A 26,499-nucleotide genomic window follows, 5' to 3' on the forward strand; every position below is an offset into this window, starting at 1 on the left:
ACATTTGCCTACTCAGCTTGCTTGCTTGCTTGCTTTCTTTCTCTCTCTCTCTCTCTCTCTCTCTCTCTCTCTCTCTCTCTCTCTCTCTCTCTTTCTTTCTTTTCTCTCACTTTGTTGCCCAGGCTAGAGTGAGTGCCGTGGCGTCAGCCTAGCTCAGAGCAACCTCAAACTCCTGGGCTCAAGCAATCCTCCTGTCTCAGCCTCCCAAGTAGCTAGGACTACAGACATGTGCCACCATGCCCGGCTAATTTTTTCTATATATATATTAGTTGGCCAATTAATTTCTTTCTATTTATAGTAGAGACGGGGGGTCTCACTCTTGCTCAGGCTGGTTTCGAACTCCTGACCTCAAGCAATCCGCCCGCCTCAGCCTCCCAGAGTGCTAGGATTACAGGTGTGAGCCACCACGCCCAGCTACAGCATTCTTTCCTCTACGCTCACTCAGTTCTCTCAAGAAGCAGAGAGTGATCTTGGCAACTGTTACTAACTTAGCCTCTTGGCGTTCTTTCAATTCAATGTTGGATTCAATTCAGATCCGTCTTCACTGCCTCGTCTCTCTGTACTCAATCTATAGCAGTGGTTTTCATATGTTAAGAATGGGACATAGATATCGCTTCTCGGCCTTTTGGCTAAGATCAAGTGAAGAATGGGACATAGAAGTAGTCTAAATGGAATTTTCTTAACAATTTTGAAAACAATTTCTTAATAAGAATTCTCAAAAAAATATGCCCAATAATATTATTACAGTTTTCAGTGCTATCGTAACTTACTATATGGTGTAGTGGTTAAGAGCGTTGGAATTAGATAGATTTTGGTTTGAAACTGGCTGTGATACTTCATAGATTTATGACCTTGTTTGGGAAACTTATTTAAACTCTCTGTTTCTTCAAGTAATGGCATTCATTTGTATTTGGGTTGTTCTTTAACTGTTCTCTGAAGACATTTTTTGGCGTCTTTTCTGATTTTCAGCTGTAGTGTGGAGCAGTTCAAGGCTAGGCATTATGTTTTCTTCTCTGTGGCACTTAGGACTGACTGCACAAAGGGATGAGACACATAAATATTTTTGCACTTGATCTTAGCCAAAAGCCTGAGAAGTGATCACATAAATACTTTTGATTAGCTGATGTCCTAGGGCATCCTGGATGTGACTCTGACTTTTGCTCTCCTGCTGGAGCAGTGCTGATGCAGACCTAATCCCATGGCAGCAGCTGTCTTAGAATTTAACTATGTGCAAGTCCTGGAGCCGGGAGTATGACAGTTGGATATATGTGTGTATATATGCATATATACGTACATATACAAATATGCATATATTATGTATAGACATACATACACACACACTTAAAATTTCTTACATATGTATAGTGAGTTTAGCATTGGTGTTAGATGAGGAAGAAAATACTGAAATGTTTGTCATTTGCCTAAGCCATGGAGACAGGGCTTTGTAACAACTAAAATGCTAGTCTTTTTTTTTTTCTGTTTAGAAGACCCCCAAATCCCACATTTATGTTTCTTACTCCAATATTAAATATTTCAAATCAAATATTTTCTCAAATTAAGTAATCCCTTTATTACTATAGAGCTTTGAAATTTACAAATTTCTTTGATATCCATTACCTGGCATAGAATCTAATAGGCACTAAAAACATATGATGAATCAATGAATGAGTTCCATCAACTCCTCAAACACACCAAAAGGTAGGCAAAAATAAGTAATAATATTGAATATCAATCATTATTCCCATTTCACAGATGTGAAAACTGATAGAGTTAAATCATCTTGCTCAGACTCATACAACTAATAAATGGCACAGCCAGACTCAGTTTAAGTCTTCTGATTCCAAAATCAGTGCACTTTTTACTACTATCAGTGATTACAGGGATAGACATTTTGTAAAACTCCAGTACTTAGTGAGAGAAGATTGTATTACTGCAATTGATTCTCCTGTTCTCATATCAGATAAGGGCTTAATGATGTTTCTAGTTATGGTTCAGTTGTGTATCTTCTCTGTATTATAACCCTTAGACCAAATTTAGTCTTAACTATAAAATATGTCATGCCCTAAGAAATATAAGAATGGAACACAGCTATTGATCAAGTTCAATGCCAACAAAGCAATACATTTGGTACGTATTAAATTTGTTATCCACATAGATTAGTATACATGCTATCTTCTTAACTAACATCTGTTTCTCATACTTCACTGAAATTACCAATGAAACTATGACTAATAAAATTGGTTTAGAACCAAAATTCAATAAAGCAAAGTTAATTACATGTTTGTAAGAGAATACGCATGCAGTTAGATCAATATGCAAATTGCGACCTTCAATGTTTTTTTCTGTCTTCTTTTAAGCCCTTAGTCTTGCAAAGATTAATTTACTACCTAGAACTTCATTTTATGAAGCCACTAGGACTTAGATTACTAGATTTTTAATTGTTTACATATCAGGGATATGAGTATGTATATTTGTGTATATATATGTTTATATATACATTCTAAAATCTCTATATCTTTGTGGGGAAGCCCTGTTCTGACATTGGAAATAACAGATGGGACAAATAAATATGTTCAACTTCATGTTAACAAAAGAGTAGACCAAATTATTAACAAAAAATTAAATTCACATCAACATTTTCTAGGCACCATGATTTAGATCAAGCATCCTCATACTACGGCCTGCAGGCCACAAGCGGGTGTTTTTGCCTGTTGGTTTTTTTACTTCAAAATAAAATATGTGCAGTGTGCATAGGAATTTGTTCATAATTGTTTCTAAAGTATAGTCTGGCCCTCCAACAGTCTGAGGGACAGTGAACTGGCTCCCTGTTTAAAAAGTTTGAGGACCCCTGGTTTAGATTCTGTGTTTAATGCTGTGCAAAATATAAAGTTACATAAGACATTTTCTGGCCCGTCACAAGTTTACAATGGAAGAGTAGAAGAGAGAGTCATGGTCACAGTAACTAAAAAACAACTAGTGTTTGTTTGTTTTTAAAGAGAGACAAACAAAAAGCAACAGAATGGAAAACAGATGGAGAGATTTATTCCATACGTGGGAAGGCTTTATTGAAGAGATGGAATTTGATTTGAACTTGAAGAATGTGTAGCATTTTCATTGGAGGAAGTGAGAAGGCAAGGCTAGGTGGAAGAAATAACAAAAACAAAGACATAGTGCAAGCATAATTGAGGAACAGTGATTAGTATCCTCCATCATACTATCCAAATATGGCAAAACAACCTCTGGCCCTACATGTCATATTATGACATTGGCTTAGTTAGCACAATGGGTGGTAATAAATGTATTCCTGAAACTCATTCTTAGGTTGGAAACAGCTGGTAATAACTCACTTCTATATGGAAATAACTGCAAACCACATAAATACCCTACTAAACCCAAACTACATATACCACCAATTTAGCTTCCCTTTGTATCTCAAAATGTTTTTTGCCAATTCAGTACCCCTTCACATGAGAGGAACTGTGATGGAAGGAAAGTTAGAGTGGAAAGAGATAACAGTCTTACCTAAGTGAAGTTAAAAATCTTACTTTTGCAAATTTTGCAAAAGCATATGACCATATAAACACAGTGATAGAAGATTAAACTTCATTAGTTTTTATAGTCAATCAGCCTGCTCATGACTCTGCTACTAACCTTTCAATAAATTCATGAAATGCTTTTTCCAGAGGTGCTCCTTAAATACCTGTTTATAGATGAGAGCAGAATTCCCAAATATTTCTGAAGATCTTAGAGCACACTTGTAGTAGACAAATACATCTGAACCCATAGTTGATAGGCAGTGTCAAAGTCAAATAAAATACAGAGAAGAATCTCAAAATAAAATGTTTTATCTGGGAAAAAAGATTTGCCGTTTGGGGCATGCACACAGACCGTGATGGTCTTCAGTATGTCTGGGGGAAAATAAGAGAAAAGGTTGGGGTTTTATTAGAAAGAGAAAACTTACCTATTATTATTAAAGAAAACTTGATTGGTACTGTGGAAGTTGTTGAGAGTGGGCAAGCTGATTAGTGAGCGACAGCAGTAAGTAAAACTAGTGTTAAGAGTTACGGCAGTTCGTTTCAGTGGCTACTAGGTAAAGCTGGTCTTAAGGTTATAGCAGGTCTTTTCAGCAACTGGTTTGTGAGATAATTCCTGGGCAGATGCTTGTGCCCCAAGTGCTTTTACTTTTCTTTCTCTGGTCTCTTAACTTAAAATTAATTGGGTATGACAAGATAACTCCAATTTATATAATCAATTTTCACAGCAGGAATAAAGCAGATAGTCAACTTTTAGCTCGCTGTGCTCAAGCTACTGAAAGGTTTAATTTGACTAGTGTAGAAGACTACTTATTTATATTCTTATTAAGAGTGGACTACACAAGAGGAAAAAAGGGGCCTGTTTCTGTTACTTTGATTGCATTTTGTTCTTAGGCAATCTAAAAAGTTGAAATACCTTCTTTAATTTCCAGATAACTTGAGATTTCTTTTCTCGGCTCCCTTCCTTAGTTTAGTTTTCTCCATTATTTTTTTTAAGCATAAGAAAACTTACATTTTTTTAGATTAATATCTCAAGGTCATTTTCTTTTTCATGCCAATTATGTAATCTGGAATAAAGAATTCTGTTTTAAAGGCTATCAGCTATCTGAGACCCTTTGTGTTATAGAGAAATGTATTTTGAAGGAAACAAATTATTTTTATGGACTTCCTCTACACTGGCTGAGACAGACTTCCCAGTAGTGTCCATTTAGGCCCCTTTGGTTTGCTGGGTCGTTCTATATCTTCTGTTTGTAGCCACCAAATGGCTTGTGCTTCCTGTGCAGACATAAGTGATCTGGGACAATTACATGGGGTTCTGTTTTGGGTGGCAAGAGGAAACCATGAAAAGAAATTCATTAATTCCATAAACATTTTATGAGCACTTATTTGAAGTAGGTGCTATAATTAGTTTCTGGAAATACAAATATAAAGAAAACACAGTCCTTACTGTCAAGAAACTCAGAATCTAAAAACAGATAAACACAGTACCATAAGGTAAATTATATTAAGGAAAAAAGTGCAAAGCATGTGGTCACTTACTTTGCTTGATGGAGATAGGGAAGGCTTCATTGTAATGGTAGCATCAAGGGTAGGACTTAAAGGATCCATGGGACTTTGTCATAAAACAATAGGGAAGGCATTCTAGGCAGAAGGAATAACATGTGCCAAGACTCTTTTGGGGGCGGGGATTTCTCAGAAAGTGAGAAATGTGGTATGGTTGGAGCATGTGATGTATTTGGGGGTATAGTTGGAAATACAACTGGGAAATTAGACTGACGCCAGATTATAGCTAAGGTTATGATGTGAAAGAAAGAAAAAAATTAACTTGAGGATTATTTTCAGAGATTCCTTGGCAGATGATCCATTTATAACAGAACTAAAATTTGATCACTTAATGTAACCTTTATTGTCCTTTTAGATTACCAATGCATCACTTCATGTTTTCAGATTATCTACAATTATTACATGGTGAAATTTACTGATTGTAGGTTTTATAGATGTTAGATACAAAGCACAACATTCTCTTGTCTTTCTTTAAGTTAAAAGAATAATTACAAGTATGAATTGTTACAGCAGGAAGGAACAAACTGGGGTGTTTTTTTTAAAGCAGTAAGATGTTTTCATAAAGCAAAAACCACACCACATGACTTAATTCAAATTCTATATTAGATTGGGTAACATTTATTGATGGATACAGTGAAAATATACCTTAGCTTAGACAAAGTAAAGGGTATGTTTTCTTTTAACTGATAGACAAAGACTTTGAAGGAGGAATAAAATTATCAATCTGAGAATTTTTAAAGCCAACACTCTTTTCTCCCAGGCCATATAGTGAATATGAAACATAGAAAATAAAATAAGTAAAAAAACACCAAAAAGTTTTTACTAAGTACTATAAAAAGTTACTAATTATCAGTAAATGGGAAATGGACCAGCAGATACATACATATCTGTATTTATGAAAACTGTGAAGGTTATAAAACAAAAATGTTATTACTTTTCTTTTATTAAAAGAAGAATAAAATTTATGCTGAATCTCACATTACTCTAAGCCTATTGAAGTAAACTTACAAGAACTATAGCTTTACCATCAGTCTTATTAGGTGTAAAAGTATTTATGTAAATAGTATTCACTGAGCGGTTATTGTGTGCAAACTTGATGCTATGGATGGTTCTGCAAAGTACACTCAAATTAAAAATTAACTAATAGTGTAAGACACTAGAAAGCACATCAAAAGATGATCCATGATTATGTGCCAAAGATGGGCTCAAACATAGTTACTAGGATCCACAAGAAGATAGCTAAGAATGGGTATTAATATTATTTTATATGAATGACATATTTTATATAAATGATATCATAAAGTAAATGTTATTCTGTAATTTGTTTTTTTGTTTGTTTGTTTGTTAGAGACAGGGTCTCATTGTCACCCAGGCTGTCGTGCTTTGTTGCCCAGGCTGGTCTTGAACTCCTGGCTGGAAGCAATTATCCTGTCTCCGCCTGCCAAAGTGCTGGGATTACAGACATAAGCCACTGCACCCAGCCTGTAATTTGTGTTTTTGACTCAGCAATATGTCTTAGACGTCTTTCTATGTTAGTATATAAAAAAATCTATGTCATTTCTAAAGTTGCATATTACTTCCTGGTATGTATATACCATACTAGGTTTAGCCATTCTCCTATGTTGGTTGGCATTTAGGTCATTTTTATTATGTGAATGTGTTTTTAAAGGTCTGGAATGTCCAAAGGGTTGATGTGAATGTTAGCTTTATTAGTTATGTTTAACAGTTTTTTTTTAAATAAAAAGGATATATTAATGTACTATTTTTATAATTAAAACTTAAACATGTTAATAACACTTATTTTGGAGCAACCATTCAACATTCGCCCCCACTACCATCACCCTTACAGCATGCTGGTCTACCTGTCCTATTCTGATATGTATAGCCAATCAGCCAGCTTGGTTAGGTGTCTCAGCTTTCCAGTGGACATTGGTATCCATGTGGGATGGAGCTTTTTCTAAATCTCCATCCATTTGGCTGCAGATTTATTTCACTTCCTTGCTGTTAGCCTCTGTTGTCCCAGTATACAGAAGGTAATGTATATTTTATTAATAATACTCAACGTGGTTGGTTTTCTAAACAGTAAATCTTGATTTAATGCTGTTGTGTGGTTATCTTAGGTTGACCTTTCTATTTCATCTTTTTTTATTCAAAAAATTAACTCTTACAAACTTTAGTTTTCAACAAATTTCATCTTTGATGATTTTCATTTAGAAAAAATTCAACTTTTAAAGTATTATATGAACTCTAATTGATATAAGTCTATATTTAATAACACACTAAGGAAAGAACACCACCAACACCAACACAATAAAATATAAATAGTAATAGAGTTGCAATTAAATCTTAAATTAAGTCTTGTTACCGAAAGCCTGGTACTTGTCCTCAAGGCCGCATCAGAAGAACGAGAACAAATGGTTTGAGGAGAAGAAAAAGAGAAGAGAAGTTTATTACTTTGCCAGCAAAGGAAGAGGATGGAGACTCCTGTCTGAAACGCCACTGTCCTAATAATAAGCAGAAACACAGAGCTTTTAGAAGGTGGGTTGTCCGCTTGAGGCAATTGCTGTTCAACTATTGTTGATGATTCTAATTGTCCCATCTCCCGCTGAAGACAATCCCAGGACCTTCATCGCTAGGTCAGAGCTGAGCCATCTTCTGTAGCAGGAAGAACAAAAGACGTTTTCCTGGCCCTCCCAACCACTGGCCTGAGGCAGGGGTACAGGTTTTAGTTCTCAAAAAGAAGTGGAGGATGTTTTAAGGAGACAAAAAATATTTTTGCTAATTTTTCACAGGCCATTCCCCACTCTCAATTTTATGATTCCATAACTATGGGAGGAGGGGTGACTACTCTGTTACAGTCTCTTTTTATACTGTCATCTATTTTCTTGTTAGGTAAAGATATAAAGAAACTAAAAGTAGTCATTTCAAACAAATTAAGCACATATAAATGTTTCTGGGCTTGTGTGACATTTTTTTCAGGAAAAAAGTTGAATACTATTGTAATACTTCTTAAGAAGAAACAACAGCTAGTTCCTTTAATTTAAACTTAGCTTTAGTAAACTAAGGATACTTCACAAAAGTTGGAGTGTGTTTCCCAAATACAAGACAAAATGATTGGTTTCTATAAATAAAATATTAAAACAATACCATTTAAAAGATTCAAGAAATAAATAATTCTTAAATTTTATTAAAAAATTGTATGCTTTTCTAAGTAGGTGATGAAATCTGGCACCATTCCTGCTCCATCCAGCCCTTTATCCTGGGTATTCACAATGTATCTACTACCTGCTCATTAGTCACTTAGTAATCATCTTGGTTATCAGATTGACTTTTGTGGTATTGCCGTGTTTAAGTTCAAGTAACCCTTATTTTACTTCATAATGGCCCCAAAGTGCTGGACTAGTGATGCTGGCATGTTTGTTATAATTGTTCTATTTTATTATTAGTTATTGTTGTTAATCTCTTACTGTGCCTAATTTATAAATTAAACTTTATCATAGGTTTATTATACATATATACATTTATATAGGAAAAAACATAGTATGTATAGGATTTGGTACTATCTGCAGTTTCAGGCATCCACAGGGGGTCTTGGAATGTATGGCCCTCAAGTAAGTGGACTGCTGTATTTTTAAAAACTGTAACAAAACAAATATTTGTATATTAACATTTGAGGCAGAAGTTTACCAGAGAATATTTTAAATTAAGCATTTCAGAGGATAATCTCATCTTTTCTTTACTGTTTGAGGAATTGTTTTAGAAATGCTCAGGTCACCACACTGTGAGGAAAAGTTAATCTGTAGCAATCCTGACAGTTTACTCCAGAGCTTTGCTTTCAAATATGCTCTTTAAAAACTGTGTTTGGTATTTTTTTTTCATAATAAGAGCAGATTGTGAAAGACTTTTGAGACTTAAAAAATATCCCTTCTAGTTTATGATCGTGGGAGCTTCCCTTCCAGGGAATATGTTTATAACTTTCAATTTTTTTTTCATTCCTTCCCTTCTCATTGCTGTTTATAGACAAAATAAGAAGCAAGTAGAAAGAAGGAGTGTACATGTAATAACTAGTCTAAATGAGAAGTAACATGGTCATTGAAATCTAAAAGGCAGGGAGGGTTCGATCTTTGGGCTCACCTATAATTTGTGCACCATAAATGTAGAAGGAAGTCAGCAGGGGCTTTTTAATGACAGTGCTGTCTATAACAGTATCATCAAGCAAGACATTGGCATAAATCATTGGCACTTTGCAAAGTGTCACTTCTGTCAACCTTCTAGTGATGTGATCTTTAGTCTTTCAAATCCATAGACTGGCATTTGGATCAGCTAAGCATCTTACATCCTGTCTTGCATATTAAAGCTCTTTTAGCCAATACTGCAATGCTGAAGTAATGCATGTTCTAAAATATTTTTTAGCAACTGACCTAAAAACTAAGCTTTGCTCTCAGTATAACTTGCAGAGTTTCCTGTTTGCAAATGCAAATGAGGCTGTTATTCATTTTAGGAAGTGCTCCAGGAAAAAAAGATAATGAAGTAGTGGTGATTTTTGTATCCTTTCAAAAGACTTTTATTAATAAAGCTTTTATTCGTGAATTGAAAGGCAGTTTACTTTGGGTTTAATTGTTCAGTTTAAGCTTAACAACCACTTGTTAAAGTGATTGATTTGCAGTTGGATGAATTTTATAAAACAGACATAATGATATTGATAAACATAAAAAACTACTCTTGGCTAGATGAAATAAAATTAACCTACATCTGTATATAATAAGATGGAAAACCTGTATGCTTTAATTTGAATGAATTCTTGCACTCAGCAGGATTGCTACTTCCATCTATAGAGCTGAAGTCCTATAGAATTTGCATTGGTGTTCAGTGGTTCTGAAGTTAAATTGAAAAATATCTTGAGAGACATAAATGTTATTCATGTCTCCTTATTTTCATCATCATTTTCTCTCTAAACTGTATGTTCTAAATCCATTATTTGAGAAGACTATATTTGGAGTAACAGAGCTCTAATTATACTAGATCAGCATTACAGTTTGGGGTTGCAACACTGCTGTTAATTTCATTTTTTAAAAAATAAAAACTTAATTTTTAAAGGCATTTTAGGTTCATTGCAAAATTGAGAGGAAAGTACAGAGATTTCCCATATAGCCCCTGCCTCTACACATACATAGTTTCCCCCATTACTGGCAGCCCCCACCGGAGTGTACACTTATTACAATTGGTGAACCTACATTGACACATTATTATCACTCAAAGCCTGTTTACGTTAGGGTTCTCCCTTGGTGTTAGACATTCTATGGGGTTGTGCAAATGTAAAATGATGTGTTTCCACCATTATGTTAATTGTATCATACAGAGTATTTTCACTGCCCTAAACATCCTCTGTGCTTTGCCTATTCATCCCTCCCTCCCCACTAACCCCTGGCAACCACTGATCTTTTAACTGTCTCCATTGCTTTGCTTTTTTCAGACTACCATATAGTTGGAATCTTAAAGTATATAGCCTTTTCAGATTGGCTTATTTAACTTAATAATAAGCATTTAAGTTTCTTTTGTGTCTTTTTATGGCTTAATAGCTTATTTCTTTTTAGTGATGAGTATTATTCTATTGTCTGAGTGTACCACAGTTTATTTACCTATTCTATTCTGTATCTACTGGAGACATTTTGGTTGCTTCCAGATTTTGGCAATTATGAATAAAGTGGATGTAAACATCCATGGGCCAGTTTTTGTGTGGACCACAAATTTTTAACTCCTTTGGGTAAATACCACGGAGCATGATTACTGGATCATAAATTATGTTTAGTTTTGTAAGAAGTTGCCAAACTGTCTTCCAAAGTGGCTGTACTATTTTGCATTCTCAATGACAATGAGTGAAGGTTTCTGTTGTTCCACATTCTTGTTAGCATTTGGTGTTGTCAGTGTTTTGGATTTTGGCTGTTCTAATAGGTGCATAGTGGTATTTCATTGTTGTTTTAATTTGCATTTCCTTGATGATATATGACGTGGAGCATCTTTTCATATACTTATTTGCTATCTCTATGTCATCATTGGTGAGGTGTCTGTGAAGATCTTTGGCCCATTTTTTAATTGGTTGTTTTCGTATTGTTGAATCTTAAGAGTTATTTGTGTACTTTGGATAATAGTCCTTTATCAGATATGTCTTTTACAAATATTTTGTCATTCTTTTGAAAGTGTCTTTCACAAAGCAGAAAATTTTAATCTTAATGAAGACCAGCTTATCAATTCTTTCTTTTATGGATTGTGCCTTTGGTGTCATATCTAAAAAGTCATTGCCAAACCCAAGGTTATCTAGATATCCTTTTATGTTATCTTCTAGAAGTTTTATAGTTTTGCATTTTACATGTAGGTCTGTGATCCATTTTGAGTTAATTTTAGTGAAGAGTATAAGGGCTGCATCTATGTTCATTTTTTTGCATGTGGATGTTTAGTTGTTCCAGCACCATTTGTTGAAAAGATATCTTTTCTCCATTATATTGCCTTTGCTTCTTTGTCAAAGGTGATTTGACTATATTTATGTGGGTCTATTTCTGGGTTCTCTATTCTCTATTCCATTGATCTATTTGTTTATTTTTTCACAAATATCATACTGTCTTGATTATTGTAGCTTTATAGTAAGTCTTGAGGTTGGGTAGTGTCAGCCATTCAACTTTGTTCTTTTCCTTCAATAGTATGTTGGATATTTTGGGTCTTTTGCCTTTCTGTATAAACTTTAGAATCAGTCAACATCCATAAAATAGTTTGCTGGGATTTTGATTGAGATTGCATTGAATCTATAGATAAAGTTTAGAAGAACTAACATCTTAAAAATACTGAGTTTCTACACACTGATAATCAGTATAAAAAAATACTGAGTTTTGCTACCTATGAACATGGAATATTTCTTCATTTATTTATTTCTTCTTTGATTTCTTTTATCAGAGTTTTGTAGTTTTTCTCATATAGATCTTGTACGTATTTTGTAAGATTTATACTTAAGTATTTAATTCTTAGGATGCAAATATAAATGGTTTTGTGTTGTTAATTGCAAATTCCACTTGTTCATTGCTGGTGTATAGGAAAGCAATTGGCTTTTGTATTTTAACCTTGTATCCTACAACCTTGCTATAATCACTGTTAATTTAAAGTTCTTTCAGAAATAGATACATATTACTTCAGAAAGAGAAAGTGTAAAACATGCTCCCTGTCTTCCTCGAGGTTATTTTCTTATCACCGCCATCATGACTCCCGCCCCCTGGTTTAGCACTAGAAACCTAATAGCTTTTCAAAGCTGTACTATGAATTTATAGTGTTCCAGTGTCCTTGGAACAATAAAATTTCCTTTTGTCCTGCTTCCATGGGAACAAAGGAGAGCAGAGAGCAGGTAGCTACAGACAAGAGGAGTCGTCTGAGACCTGCTATTTCAACCCCAACTACAGGAGCTTCTAAATTTTTCCAAGATTCTCCAAGTATCACTGAAACAGCCAGAACCCAACTGATCCAGTAACACAAGACATAGAGTGAGAAGCAATTGTGTTCCCCGGGGGTCTCCCCAATTTCTAGGGTACTTTTAGTAATAGAAATACCCTTTAAGATGCTATAAGAGTCCCAAAAGGACAAGACATAGTCTCAAAAGTTGCTAAATGTTTGTTGCATTTTTCTGCCTGTTTATTTATGACATGTTTCCTTTTGAGTCTTGGCTGCCTGCCTCCCAAGTGTCTGAACATCAGCAGAAACTATAAAATGTTGGCTTTTCTGTTTGTAGTTTTTATTTGTTTTCTTTGTTAGAATGTGTAGCTTTGTTCAGAACAAATCTTGACTTTATAAGCAACAGTCAAACCACTCTCTTCCAAAGCTAAGTTTGGCAGAAGAATGGTTTTATTGGACAAGATACGATGCTTCCAGTTTTTGTTTCAACTTTTGTCAGTGACCCTGTGCATAATTAAAATGGAGAACATATGAAACAGCAGAAAACAATGCTGCAAATAAAACAGATACTTGTCCTTTCTCTAGTTCTGTAACTTACCTTCTTTGAGATCTCATGCAAACAGCTCTCCCTATTTCAACCTTATGAAATGGGAATGAGCATTCATGTTTACCACAGAAAGTGCTTATAAAAAAGGTTTTTTTTTTTTTTTTTTTTTTTTTTTTTTGAGACAGAGTCTCGCTTTGTTGCCCAGGCTAGAGTGAGTGCCGTGGCGTCAGCCTAGCTCACAGCAACCTCAAACTCCTGGGCTCGAGTGATCCTTCTGCCTCAGCCTCCCGGGTAGCTGGGACTACAGGCATGCGCCACCATGCCCGGCTAATTTTTTTTTATATATATATATCAGTTGGCCAATTAATTTCTTTCTATTTATAGTAGAGACGGGGTCTCGCTCTTGCTCAGGCTGGTTTTGAACTCCTGACCTTGAGCAATCCGCCCGCCTCGGCCTCCCAAGAGCTAGGATTACAGGCGTGAGCCACAGCGCCCGGCCATAAAAAAGGTTTTGAAAATTCCAAATAAAAAGACCTTATCAATCTGCTGGTTCTGCCCAGACTTAATTGTACATGCAGCTTATTGTATAGACCTGATTGGCCTAGATTCATTCCCCATCTTTCCCCTGCTTGGCCTGTATTACAAGAGGACAGACTGCTTGCAGGCTGTATTTCCCTGGCTTCTGAATGGAAGTGGGATAGTAAAGGACAAGAGGAAGGAAGAAGCCCCCGTATTTCTTTCAGTCCCTCTCTGCCTTGGGCAGCAACTCTTAAGAAGCCTGTGGCTCCTCTGGTCTCCAGCTGTGGTTACAGCTTCTGTGAAGGGACTGTGCTCCGTAGGCTCCAGTAACACTGCCTCCTCCCTTGGCCTTCCAGGTTAGGGGTGATAGTGCAGTGGCTTCCTGCTTTGGCTTATTTCCGACTTTCTCAGTTTGCATTTTAGCTCTTCAATCACTCATGTAGCCAATTTCCTCTGTTTCAAATACAGTAGTCCCCTTAGCCATAGTTTTGCTTTCCTCAGTTTCAGTTGTCCACAGTCAATTGCAGTCCAAAAATATTATATGGAAAATTCTAGACATAAGTAATTCATAAGTTTTAAATTGTGCAATCTTTCCAAATAGCATGATGAAATCTCCTGCTTCATCCTGTCTGGATGTAAATCATCCCTTTGTCCAGCATATCCACATTGTAGACACTACCTGCCAGGCAGTCAACATCGTCTGCCCCTGACATCCAACCATCATTATTGTAGTGGCTTGATGATCCAGGATCACCCAAAGGAGATATGCATAGGATGGGGAGTATGTTAGTCTGGCTGGAATGAAGAGTTTCTATAGGCAAGTGCTGTGAGATATGGCTGGAAAAGCTTTAATATTGGGACTATGTAGGGGAGGGGGGTAGGGCTAGCCTTGATCAGGATACTTTCTATAGGCTGTTGTGGCCATTTTATTTAAGAAATCAGGTTTACACATCCAGTGTTTTATAATATATATTAATATTGTAGAAAGATTATTCAGTGTGAGGTTTGCCATGCAAGGGCAGAGAGATAGTCATGATTTGCCATGCAGTTTGTTGACTCCACTAGGAGTCAGGGCTGGGGGTGCCAATTTCTTTGCTGTGTCTTTATTGATACATACTACTCGTTCTCTTTATTATCTAGTGGACATAGATATTCAAGTAAATTATAGGAGTATTTTAAATACATTGTATGAAATTAAGTCTGAAGTGGACTGTACAGACTCATTTTCCTTCATAATATTCTGTTCCTATTAGATTTCAAGCAATGCTAGGAAGCCCTAGAGGAAGTAGAAAAATGGTATATGTAACCCAATTGTCTCACTGGATGATTGTATGTGTATGTATAATCTCATTGTCTGAGGCTAGAAGATCACAGGAGAGTGAGAACAATTTTGAAGCCTTGGGCAGGAAATATTAATAGATTTTAGTCTTTAAACTGGCATAATAAATATTGTCCTGCTTACTTTTTCCTTCTAAGTTTCTTATTTATTAATTCCCCCTTGTACATTAAACTTTGACATTTTCATATATATATATAATTCCCCCCTCCCTTATGATTCATCCTTCTGTGTCTGAGTTTGGGTTAGATGGTTAATCCCTATATATGATATTCTAAAAGAATAATAATTCATACAGAGGCCTTTTACCATGTCCCAAACCTTCCCTGAATTGATAACCTGGAAGAGTAAACTCTAATCCGCACCTTTAAAATTCTTTAGTATTTTTATGACCTGATCTTCTCATCCTTTTTTTCAGCTCTCTATCTGCATCTAATCCTTAATCAAAATATTTGCATTGGTCATCTGCAAGTAATAATTGTTCAGATAATAGGAAGTCATTATTCTTACTAAGAAGACCAAGTCTTATGCTTCTGAACCATTCTGTAATTCTTGCTTGTTAAGATGTGAATATTTAGATGTTTCCTTCAATATCATTTAGAGGAAAAAACATTTTAACAAGGCTAGTCTCATTTGTCAAATACTTAAGGAGCATTTCACAGTGAGGTTTTAAAAAAAAACCCACAAAAAAACTCTTTCTGCCTGTATTGTTATCTTACATAAGAAACAAATCGAATTGAAAGCAAGACTGAGAAGTAATGCCCTGGAGGCAAACCAGAGTACCAAAGGACTTGGCTGCCAGAGTGGTAGGAAACTAGAAATGACTTCTGAGAGAACAGAAAAAGATTTTAGAAGAACGAGCTCTATGAATAAGTCTGACCTGAGGGGTGGCTGCCTTTTCCCGCCTTTGCTGGAAAATGTCACAAGATTTTCACAAACGAATGTGGATAGTAAGGAAAAAGGACTTTTTTGGGTTCAAAATGGTGAAGGGAGGAGGAGAAAGTCAAGTCCATCAACCCCAGTGATGAACATAAACTGTGTTAGGTCAGAGCAAAGTAAGACTCCCAAAGATAAATCAACCATTATTTACCTGTTTGTTGATATAGATGCATATTTTTTGCAGTTTTTATTGAATAATTATGACTACCTTTTTTATGGAGGGGGAAAAGGTACCATTTAACCTTCTACAGGTCAGTTAGAAGAATAGGAAAGAGACTGATTCTTAAATTTGCCTGCAATAACTAGATTTCCCTTCAGATGGTTTCTGTATGTCATTTTCTTTGTTGTTTCTACTAGTTCAAAGAAATATTGGGAAGATGGCGTTTTATGTGAGTGGATGATATGGCTGAAAGAACTATGTATTTTCATTACTTCTCACCTTCCGAAGCATCACAGTGTAAGTCTTTGCCAAATACAAATGGAGAGGGAGGGGCCGTGCAGACATTCTCTGGCTGGCCTCCCACATTGCTGACAGCACACATCAGCCACTCAGCACTTTTCTAAGTAGCAGCTAATGCCCGGCTACTCAACTTTAACCCAGGAAAAGGAGGTCATCTCAAGAAAGAAAAGCACGTCAAAGATCGTGCTGGTGGTCTACTGGGGAAGGTTGTCTTCTGAGATTTCCTTTAGCTCAGTGTCAGCACCCTCTTTGGGGGTAGAAATGCAAGTGCTTTTCTGACAAGGAATGAACTATATGTGGATTCATCATTGCAAGCTAAGAGAAAAAGTGTTTTTTTTTTTTTATCTCTGAGTATTGGAAGAAATCATAATAATTAACATTTTTGAGCATTTACTAAGTGTTAGGCACTATTCTTAGTGTCTTACATAAATTTTCTCATTTAATCCTTAAAATAATCAGAGCTATACCTCATTTTTCTCCTAAGATTAAGTTCTTCTTTTAGTAGACATTGTGATTAAAACACCACTTTTACAATAATTGCACTACATTATAAAATATTCTGTCTGACCTGAGTTTCATTTAGGCTCAAATATGCCTTGTTTTTCTGCATAGCTCCTCTTATGCCATCATTTATTACCATGAATTATGAAGATAGAAAATGTCTGTGCCAGGCTCTGCCTCTTGTACCCTCAGAGCTATGTATGTGTGGTTGATAGAGCTTTAGAGTCAAGCATATGGGAAGGTCCTGCTCACTTCCCATAGCCTCATCAGTAGGCCAGATACCCCTAGTATCTGGTAGGCTGAGTAATGGTCCCCAAATATGTCCATACCCTAACCCCTGGAATCTGTGACACAAGGGACTTTGCAGATGTGATTAAATTAGGAATCTTGAGATGGGAGATTATCCTGAATCGTCAGTAAGGGCCTAATGTAATCACAACAGTCCTTAAGAGGTATGCAGGAGGTAGAGAGAAAGAGAGAGGGGCCATGTGATGGTAACAGAAGCAGTTATGGGCTTTGAAGATAGAGGAATGGGCCATAAGCCAAGTAATACAAGCAGCCCCTGGAAGCTGAAAAAAGGGCAAGGAAACAGATTGTTCTTCAGAATCTCCAGAAAGAACGAGTTCTGCTGATACCTTGTCTTTAACCCAATGAAACTGATTTAAGTTGAAGATCAAAGTCCTGGCAGATCCCGTGTCTAATGAGGGGCTACTTTCTGGTTTGCAGATGGCTGTCTTCTTTTTGTAGCCTCACCTGGTGGAGAGCAGGTCTCTTCTTATAAAGACACTAATCCCACCATGAGGGCTTTACCCTCCTGACCTAATTACCTCCCAAAGGCCCCATCTCCAAGTACTATCACATTGAGGATTAGCATTTTAACATATGAATTTTGGGGAGGGACATAAACATTCAGTTCATAACAGTTTTTTTAAGGCACTACATTTATGGTAATTTGTCATAGCAACCGTAGGAAACTAATACATCTATAGTTAGCGCATAATTTAAGTCTTGTGAGACAGTTATACAGAGCAACTGTCAAAATTGTGTACACAGCACAAAATGCAGGACAGCTCGATTCTGGATTCTTGAGATTATATGTTGCTAGGTAGCACCCCACCATAGGGCCTCTTGTCTTCGTCCTCCCTTAACCCTGCTAGCACTCTTCCACCCTCATAGACGCACATACAGGAACAAAACAGGTTTTCTCTGGGTGATTAGTTAGTCTTCATTCTCAGAACAAGAATCATTTTACATTGTTTTCAAGGGAGGTATTAGGGAGGAAAAAAAATCTTAGATTTGATCTCAATAGCTCTTAGATCCCAACTTTGTCCTTACTAGTAGTGTGCTGAAGGATTCATTCAAAATATAGAGCTGGGATACCAAGGGTAAACAGAAAGGAAAATCTATTTGTTTTATCCTTTATTATCTTAGGGTAGTAAAGCTGATTAATTTGCTTACTCTTTGGTGTATTCCTGTGAGCCAAACTTTGGTGTGCTTGATATTTAATACTATTTGGAATCTTTATAATCAGGAGCTTTATAAAGGGCTCTGATAAATTCTATGGCTAATTGGAGAAGAATCTCAGGCATCATGGTATAAGGAGAGTGATAATCTCAATTAGATGCAGCATCTCAAGAAATACATTAAAGTGATAGTGGAAAAAGAAGAATTTTAGGGGAATACAAACTACCAAACTTTTATTTTTTGTTTTTTTGGACAGGAAGTAGGATTATTGGTGGGCAAGACTGAGGTGGCAGCACAGTGGAAGCCCTCATGAGTGCAGTGCCAGCCACTTGTCCAGGGGGCCACAGTTGGGGATGAATTAGACCCTACAGCCATCTGGGACAAGCCACTTCTCAGCCACCATGTCTTCAAATTCATCCACATTAAACTTGGTAAAGCCCCACTTCTTTGAGATCTGGATCTTCTGTGAGCCAGGAGCTTGAACGTGGCCCTGTGTGTGGCCTCAATCACATGCTCCTTGTTCTGCAGTTTGGTGCAAATGGACATGATGACTTGGCCAACGTGAATCCTGGCCACAGCGCCCTGGGGCTTTCCAAAGGCACCATGCATACCTGTCTGGAGCGTGGACTGGGAACAGCACAAGGTCTGACACATGGACATATATCAGAGGGGACTGTCTCCAAGGTCCTAGCAACCCATACAAGCCACAGGCTGCATACACTACCAAGGAGGCTGCTGTTTGCAGCCATTGCACACCAGGCCCCCATGGGGAAAGGAGTATGGTCAGCTTAATTGCCTGCAGGATACCAAACTTTTAAGGAGCGTTTTATTACTAACATTAACTCTAAGAGGAAGTTAGGAAATAGTGTCCTGGTATTTAAAATATTCATATAATTGAGAGTAGCTCTATATCAACAGCTGATTTTCCAAGAATATAATACATTAAAATTCAGCTAATGTTGAAGCTAAATTGCATATAATTTATTTGAATTTCAGGGATTCACATCTTATACAGGATTATATTATGTACCTAAAATATCACTGAACTGTAGAAGTACAGAGAAGAGGGTCTTCTTTTGCATTTTTGCCCCTCACAACCACCGGTAGTAAATTTAGTGCCTGATTGGCTCTGAAGATTCCAAAATGCTGAAAAATATTTTCTTATGATCCCTGTTATAAACTTAAATCAGTGTAGTTACCTTTTCTCAGAGAAGAGTGTATATGGGTTACAGCAAATTCTAAAAGAAAAGAATAATTGGGGTAAAATTATTAGCATTTTTAGAGTTTTTGTATGCATCTTCTCCCTACCCCTTCATCCTACAGAAGATTAAAATAGAAAAGCTAGTAAAGGAAATTGGCCTGAAAATTTTCAATAGCATCTTAATTTGAAATTGCAGTTGGAGAAGACTGATATTCACACTGCTTTTAAGAAATGTTCTGTGTCTACATGCACTCAATTAAAATGCCTGTATTTAGGCCAAATCACTTCATTGTGGTTATATTCCTGGAAGTGCTCTCCTTCCCCTGACTGGCATTTCCAAGAATAATGTTACCGCTCTGGGCAATCAGAGAAAAACAAACGGAAATGATAAAAATATTTCTACTAATTGCAATAAACATTCTTTTTTAAGAAAAGAAAGTAAATGATAAATATTCACACAGAAAGTAAGCTGCTAAATGAGCTCCTTTTGGACAGTTATTCTTCCTAAAAGCACAATTTATAACTGTTGTCACTGATCATTTAGTCATTGAATGTTAGAAACTAAAAATCTGTAGACATGAAATTGCACTGATTCAATCTCTTCAGGAAATGTAAAATGGGAACTGTTAGAATATGCAGTACCTATTATATACAGAAAATACTAGAAAGTAAACTATGCAAAATTCTGTGCCACCTTTTATTACCTCCTAAGTGGACGTAAATATTTCTGGGTATACTATTCTAAACCAAACCAGAACAAAAATGATTTTTTAAAAAATCATCTTTATGCTTTGTTTGGTAGTATTAATTTTTTAAATAGCTTAATCTACAGATAAAAAAATGGTAGAACCATCATTATCATGGAATATTTTAAGGTGGAAGATGATCAGTTACTGTAAAAATCCTGCCAGTTCTGAAGCCTGTGCATACAGAGAATGTCTTCTTATCTAGGATCATTAGTGTGGGGGTATAGACCAAATGTGAACTATAATATTAGACTTACTAAAAAGTCTGAGGTTTTTTTGATAGTTATTCATATAATAATTCTCATCTTTTATCATATGAATGAGGTTTAAAAAAATAGGTATTTAGAAAATCAGCCAATTAAAGTGAATTTTGATTGTTTTTATAAATGATTAATTCATTTTTATTTTATAGAAATACAATAATAATGTATAAAGTAATGTATTAATAAACACATACACTTTATAGTATGCTTAAATTGTGTTCTCAAATGCTGAATAGTTAAGTCTTTTTATTGAGTTGGTTTCACATTGTCGTTTCAGATGGTTTCATTTTTAATTAAGTTATACCGAAGTAAGACAGGCAGATTAAAAAATGTGATTTATATCTCTATCTTTCAGCTCATTGCTAATTTGGGGGATATACAGTAGTCTAATTTTATATATTATTTTTCAACAGTATTAGGATGATCAAAGTAACAGCTGTTACTGAAAGTTTCTTTGAGGACTTGAGCGATTTAAAATAATGTTCCCAAAATACCAGTTTCCCCACTTAGTTTGCCTTAATTATGATCCTCAAGGCAGGTTCTACATCTGTCTTTCAGAGAGAGAAAACAAGTTGATGTTTTTATATGCAATTTTAGCTTTGACTAACATTTACACTTATATTTTAAGTGAGCTGATGAGAAAAAATATTGTTCATGTTCACCATTGAGTTTAAGAAACCTAAAAATTAATGTCATGTTTTTCCCCCTGTTAAAACAAACCTCTGAGATTTCTCTGTCAGGCTTTGACAGTTAACAATTAACAAGGGTTTGAAAAATGCTCTTACTACCATTTCCCCCTTGAGAACTTTGTAAGCTTTGCATGTAAATGCAAACAAAAATTTTAAGGCTTTTGATCTTGGGGATTTGATGAAATCTCCAAATCTCCAGAGCAAATTTAAGGATTACAGGTTACAACAAGTACACATATGAAAGGATGACAAATTAACAGTAAATATGTAGTATTGATCCCAAACAGGAGTATGATGGATTTATACCTTATGACGACATTCTAGTCCGAGTAACATCCCCACCCCCAAAAATAAATGTCACTGGCATGGGTGGGAGTGGGAAGGAGATGGCAGAAGTCTAACTATTGACTGTATTCATATTCATATTCATTTATATGCAAAAGAAACAACACAGTTCACTCAAAGGCTTCATTTCCTATAATCCTTTTTTTCCTCTCAAAAAACTTGTTTTAAGCAGAGTGAAATTCAATTCTGATCAGACCTGGGTCACCAGGGAGTTGATATCCCAAAGGCCTTTTTGTTTTCCTTGTGTCAAGATCTGAGTGAGCTGGTATTTAGCTGTGGGTGCCTAGGAAGCCTCTTGCTAAGCAAGACAATGACCGGGGCTTGTGGAATTACCATAGCTCCACAAAGTAATTGTCATTCTGAGAGATGACCTATGCAATCCCTCTCCCACTTGGTAGCAGTGGTAGCAAGTTGACCTGGTCATCCCAGGTTCAAGTGTCATTGATTGGCTGATGATGGACAAGGCAAGACATGAATCTCCTTGACATTTCACTCAACAAGCACCTTAAATGTATTATTTAAATCAGTCTTTCTTTTTCTTTTACTTTGCTCCCAGTTTAGCAACAGTAGCATGCAGGGACATATCACCTTGTTTGCAACTGGTAGAAAGAAAAAAAAAGGTTTCCCACAATCTTATGTAGACAGTTCACATTCCACAACTGTTAGGGAAGTTGACTGAACCACAGCAGATACAAAAATTATCAGAAATGAATGCAGTTGTCTTTAAGGAAGAGGAACTGAAAATGAACCTGACCCTGTTTCTTTTATACGAAGGATTAAATTGGTGCTTTCTTCCCTTGCATGTTTTAAATACTGAAAAAAATAATACTTAATAAGCAGATGGTGCCTTTTCGGTGTTCCCCATGGAATTTACACAAATCTGTATATATGAAAATTGAGAAATTTCTTTAATTTTAATATAATAATTAAAATTTGCTTTTATGAGGGAGATAAAGTACTGTGATGGACAATAACTAGGGATGGAGGTTGAGGGAATCTACTTTAGAAAGGGTGGTAGTGAAAGATCTTAAGAAGGTGATGTTTAAATAAAGAACTGAGGAATGAGAAGCTGCAGCATCACATCAGAAATGCATGGGATTGCACTGCCTTCCTTAAATAGAGCAGAAATAGAGCAGAGGGTCTTCTCATTTGATTATAGCATGCCAGCCATAGGAATGTAAAGGCGATAATGATAGCTGGCATGCTAAAACCAGAATGAAAGGGTGGTTTTACTTTCTCTGTCTGAGTGATATACCAACAAAGCCTCCTTGCTAGGCATTTCTTAGTTAGAAATTTCTTGTCCTCCCAAGAGTACTCTGGAGCAGACCCCACAGAGTTCAAAACCATATAAATGAAGAAATATTATAGAGGATATCAACTCTACCCAAAAGTTCCATGCCAGTGTGGACCTATACTTTCAGGAGTTGACTCCAAACTGGTTTGGGAGGAGTGGGCTACACTTGCACTGGTGTCCTGTTAGATATTAATCGTCTAATCATGTCACACAAATGCTTCCAATGGAAATGTATTCAATCTTGCAACTAGAACAAAGCTGGAGAGCTACCTGGTTGCCTAACCTGATTTACAAATTCTAGGTACCTCTTATGTTCACACTGACATGCATCTGTGGAGACAGACAGGACTCTCATAGCCACCTGTGCAGGCAGGGAGATAACAAGAAAAGCAATTAAATTCATTTCAATTCAGATGACTTATCCTAAACTGCCATTACCCCACTCCTTTCTCTCCCTTAAGGCAGAAGGTGCAGGAAAACAATTCTTGACATGGTTTCTTTAAACTCTAATTTCTGCATTTCTGTGATTCCTAACTCAACAAGACAAGTACATTTAGAAATCAAAACTCAAACCTGGGTTGGGAAGACATCCAACTTTGCCCATTGCACCTGGTCCTTTTAAAGATAATTTATATGTGAGCCAAAGAAGGTATTGGGAGTGTTCTCTCAAAAAGGGGAAAAATGCTTTTAACTTTTACAGACATAATCTGTAGATAGCAGCAGATAATTTATATGTACAGTTCCCCAATTTGATGTAGTAAACTATTTTATCTGGTATTTGCAATGATAGAAAGCACACTCTTACATAGCTCTAATATAACAACAATATAAAGCAGAAATAGAATGTAAGCAGATAAAATTTCATAATGCTCTCATAAGGGTGATTTGAGAAACAACTGTTACATTCTATGAACAGGGTGCCTGTAATCTTCTTGGAAGAAGCCATTTATAGTCTAATTAGGGATGCACCTAGCCCTTCTGATTTTTTTACTTTATTTTGTAAACAAATTCAAGGTACAATTTAAGATAGAGTTAGTATTAAACTAAATAGCACATTTCTTTTCTCTTTAGCAAAATGAATGTAAAAGAGCATAGTTTGTAAACCATTTTCCTGGCTAAAATGCTAGTTGCCACAAACTGACCGTCATTTGTACGAAGAGTATTAAAATTGAACAATGAGAATACCAAGCTAAGTGTGTTAGGGAATAAACTTGTTAATTAAGCCAGTTTTAAATTGGTTGTCAAATATCAGTATAAATCCTCAAATAAAAGCCCTATGTGCTAATGAGTAAAATGTGCACCATCTTGGGAATGGTCATGCTGGAAACTCAGACTTGTGGGGAGAGGGGGGGAAAGGGCATTTATTGAAACCTTAAAATCTGTACCCTCATAATATGTCAAAATAAAAAAAAATTAAAATACTTAATAAAAAAAAAGCCCTATGTGCAATTCATATAAAATCTAGGACATTTAAGAAAACGTGTAACATGTTTGAGTGATTTTGAAAGATATTATAGAAAAATGAATTTGGGGATGTACTGGATGTCCAATTAAAGCAATATTTTTGTAGTTATTCATTTATAACTATAAAAGTAATGTGTCCATTTTACATTTGTTTATATTTTTTAGCTAGAACCCAGAGTACTTATTATAGTACATAGCCTTCTTTGGATGACCTACTTAATAAGATAGCTTATTGTTACATTAACTATCTTACCATATTGTCTTCCATAATATAAACACCCTTCCATTAAATCTTTTAAGTAGTTTTAGGTGATCAAGTGAAGTGGTTAGTATTTAGATAAGTTCTTCTCAGTAGTAATGATCTAAACAGAGTAGAACAAATTAAAGGAATTTTGAGTACGTAAAAAATAACCAGTTTTTAAAAATCCCTTCGCTTGTACTTACCAATTTGATGTCTATTTTTTAATTACTAATTGCTTTGAGTTTAAAATTCTCAAATCAGGTGTGTTTATAAACATCATTTGTAAAATTTACCTGTTAAAGCAAGCCAAACAATCAGAAATGAATGTTAGAATTTTTTTGATTTAACATCAAATTTAGTTTGTATCTGCTTCAAGGTTATACGTACACATAGTGTAAAAAATTAAATCGTTTATAAGCTTTAGTTTGATAAGTAGCAAGCTCATCCTGTCCCTTCTTTTCCTCTACCCTAACCCCATTTTCTAATCACTAAAGACACTACTTCTAATTCTCTCAGCTGTTTCTCTTGGTATTTGACTTTATGTCACTAAATCTTGTGCTAATACATTTTGACTTTTTATTTTCAGGCACTATCTATTGACTGTGGAAAAATAAGAATTCACCTTTCTTTTACTCTTGTTGCCATCAGTATTCTCATTACTGTCTGGTACATTTCTAGTTTCCCCACTGTCCTCATATAATTACTCCATTATAATTTTGTTTCACTTAATATTCAGTACTTACATTATTATGACTACATAAATGTTATCACAGCTGAACCACGTAGTATACTATAATAATTTTCCTTTCTGTACCACTTTTTAAAAATAATTTATCTTAACAATACTCTTGTTTTTTATTCATTTATTTTAATTTTCTATTACATATAACCAGTTTATCCCCAAATCCTTCTCAAGTTATACAAATCTTCTTTTAGTACATTCAGACATTTCAGGGATTCTATCTAATTTGTTCTATTAATAGCTTGGACTCGTTGCTCTCTAGGCTTGGTGCATAGCTATTATTCTGGGATCTTCCTTTACCATCCGTTGGGGCAAGGCAAAATTTTTCTGTAAAGAGCCACATAATATTTTAGACTTTTCAGGCCATATGTTCTCCATTGCATCTATTTACCTTTGCTGTTACAGCACGAAAGCAGCTGCAAATGATATGTAAATAAGCATGACTATGTTCCAATAGAACTTTATTTATGGACACTGAAATTTGAATTTCATGTAGTTTTTATGTCATGAAATAGTCTTTTCTTTAATTTTTAAAAACCACTTAAAAATGTAAAAATCATCTTTGTTTTTGGACTATATAAAAACAGATGTCAGGCTGAATTTTGCCTGTGGGCTATAGTTTGCTGATGCCTGCTTCAAAGAATTCACTTTGCTTCTCTTTTGTGTTGTATTCCTTGGTTTCTTGGATATCATGTCTTTTTCCCGCTTTACATTCTTATTTTGATAGATCATATCTTCTAACAGCTGCCTGAAAAAATTTTGAGATCTTAAATGACTGAAATCCCTTATTTTATCTTCACATTTAATTTATAAAATTTATAATTTTGAAGGCATTTATCCATTGTCTGCTAGCTTCTATTATTATTACTGAGAAATCTGATATAATTCTCAATTTGTGTATTAAGAAAAATGTAAAATCTTAAAAAATTTTTTTTGCCCTAAGGCTCTGAAAATTCATAGTGATTTTTGTTTTTTAAATAGAGGTGTGGGTATACTTTTATCCATTGTGCTGAGTATTACATAGATCTTTTCATTCTGGAAACTCATGTCCTCCAGTGGTGAGAAATTTTCTTGATTTATTTCGTTATCAATTTCTTCCAATCTTTTTTGGAACTCCTGTGAGCAGATTTTATATGTCCTGAATTGCTCTTCTTCCTTTTTCATCTTCTCCCGCCATTTTTTTTTTTAAAAATCTATTTGGTTTTGTTTTTTTTCTTGTCT

The 26,499-nt window shown here is 35.4% G+C and overlaps 1 non-coding gene and 1 pseudogene across 1 annotated transcript; one reads left to right on the forward strand and one right to left on the reverse strand.

Moving 5' to 3' along the window:
* The first annotated feature begins 609 nt into the window (after positions 1–609).
* Positions 610–770, forward strand: LOC142873094 (uncharacterized; annotated as a pseudogene).
* Positions 771–18,964: 18,194 nt separating this feature from the next.
* Positions 18,965–19,095, reverse strand: LOC142873193 (small nucleolar RNA SNORA70). The gene has a single exon (XR_012921236.1). It is a non-coding gene; the product is annotated as a small nucleolar RNA SNORA70 (small nucleolar RNA).
* Positions 19,096–26,499: the final 7,404 nt, after the last annotated feature.

Source organism: Microcebus murinus, chromosome 9, assembly GCF_040939455.1.
Source record: "Microcebus murinus isolate Inina chromosome 9, M.murinus_Inina_mat1.0, whole genome shotgun sequence".
NCBI classification, from domain to species: domain Eukaryota; kingdom Metazoa; phylum Chordata; class Mammalia; order Primates; family Cheirogaleidae; genus Microcebus; species Microcebus murinus.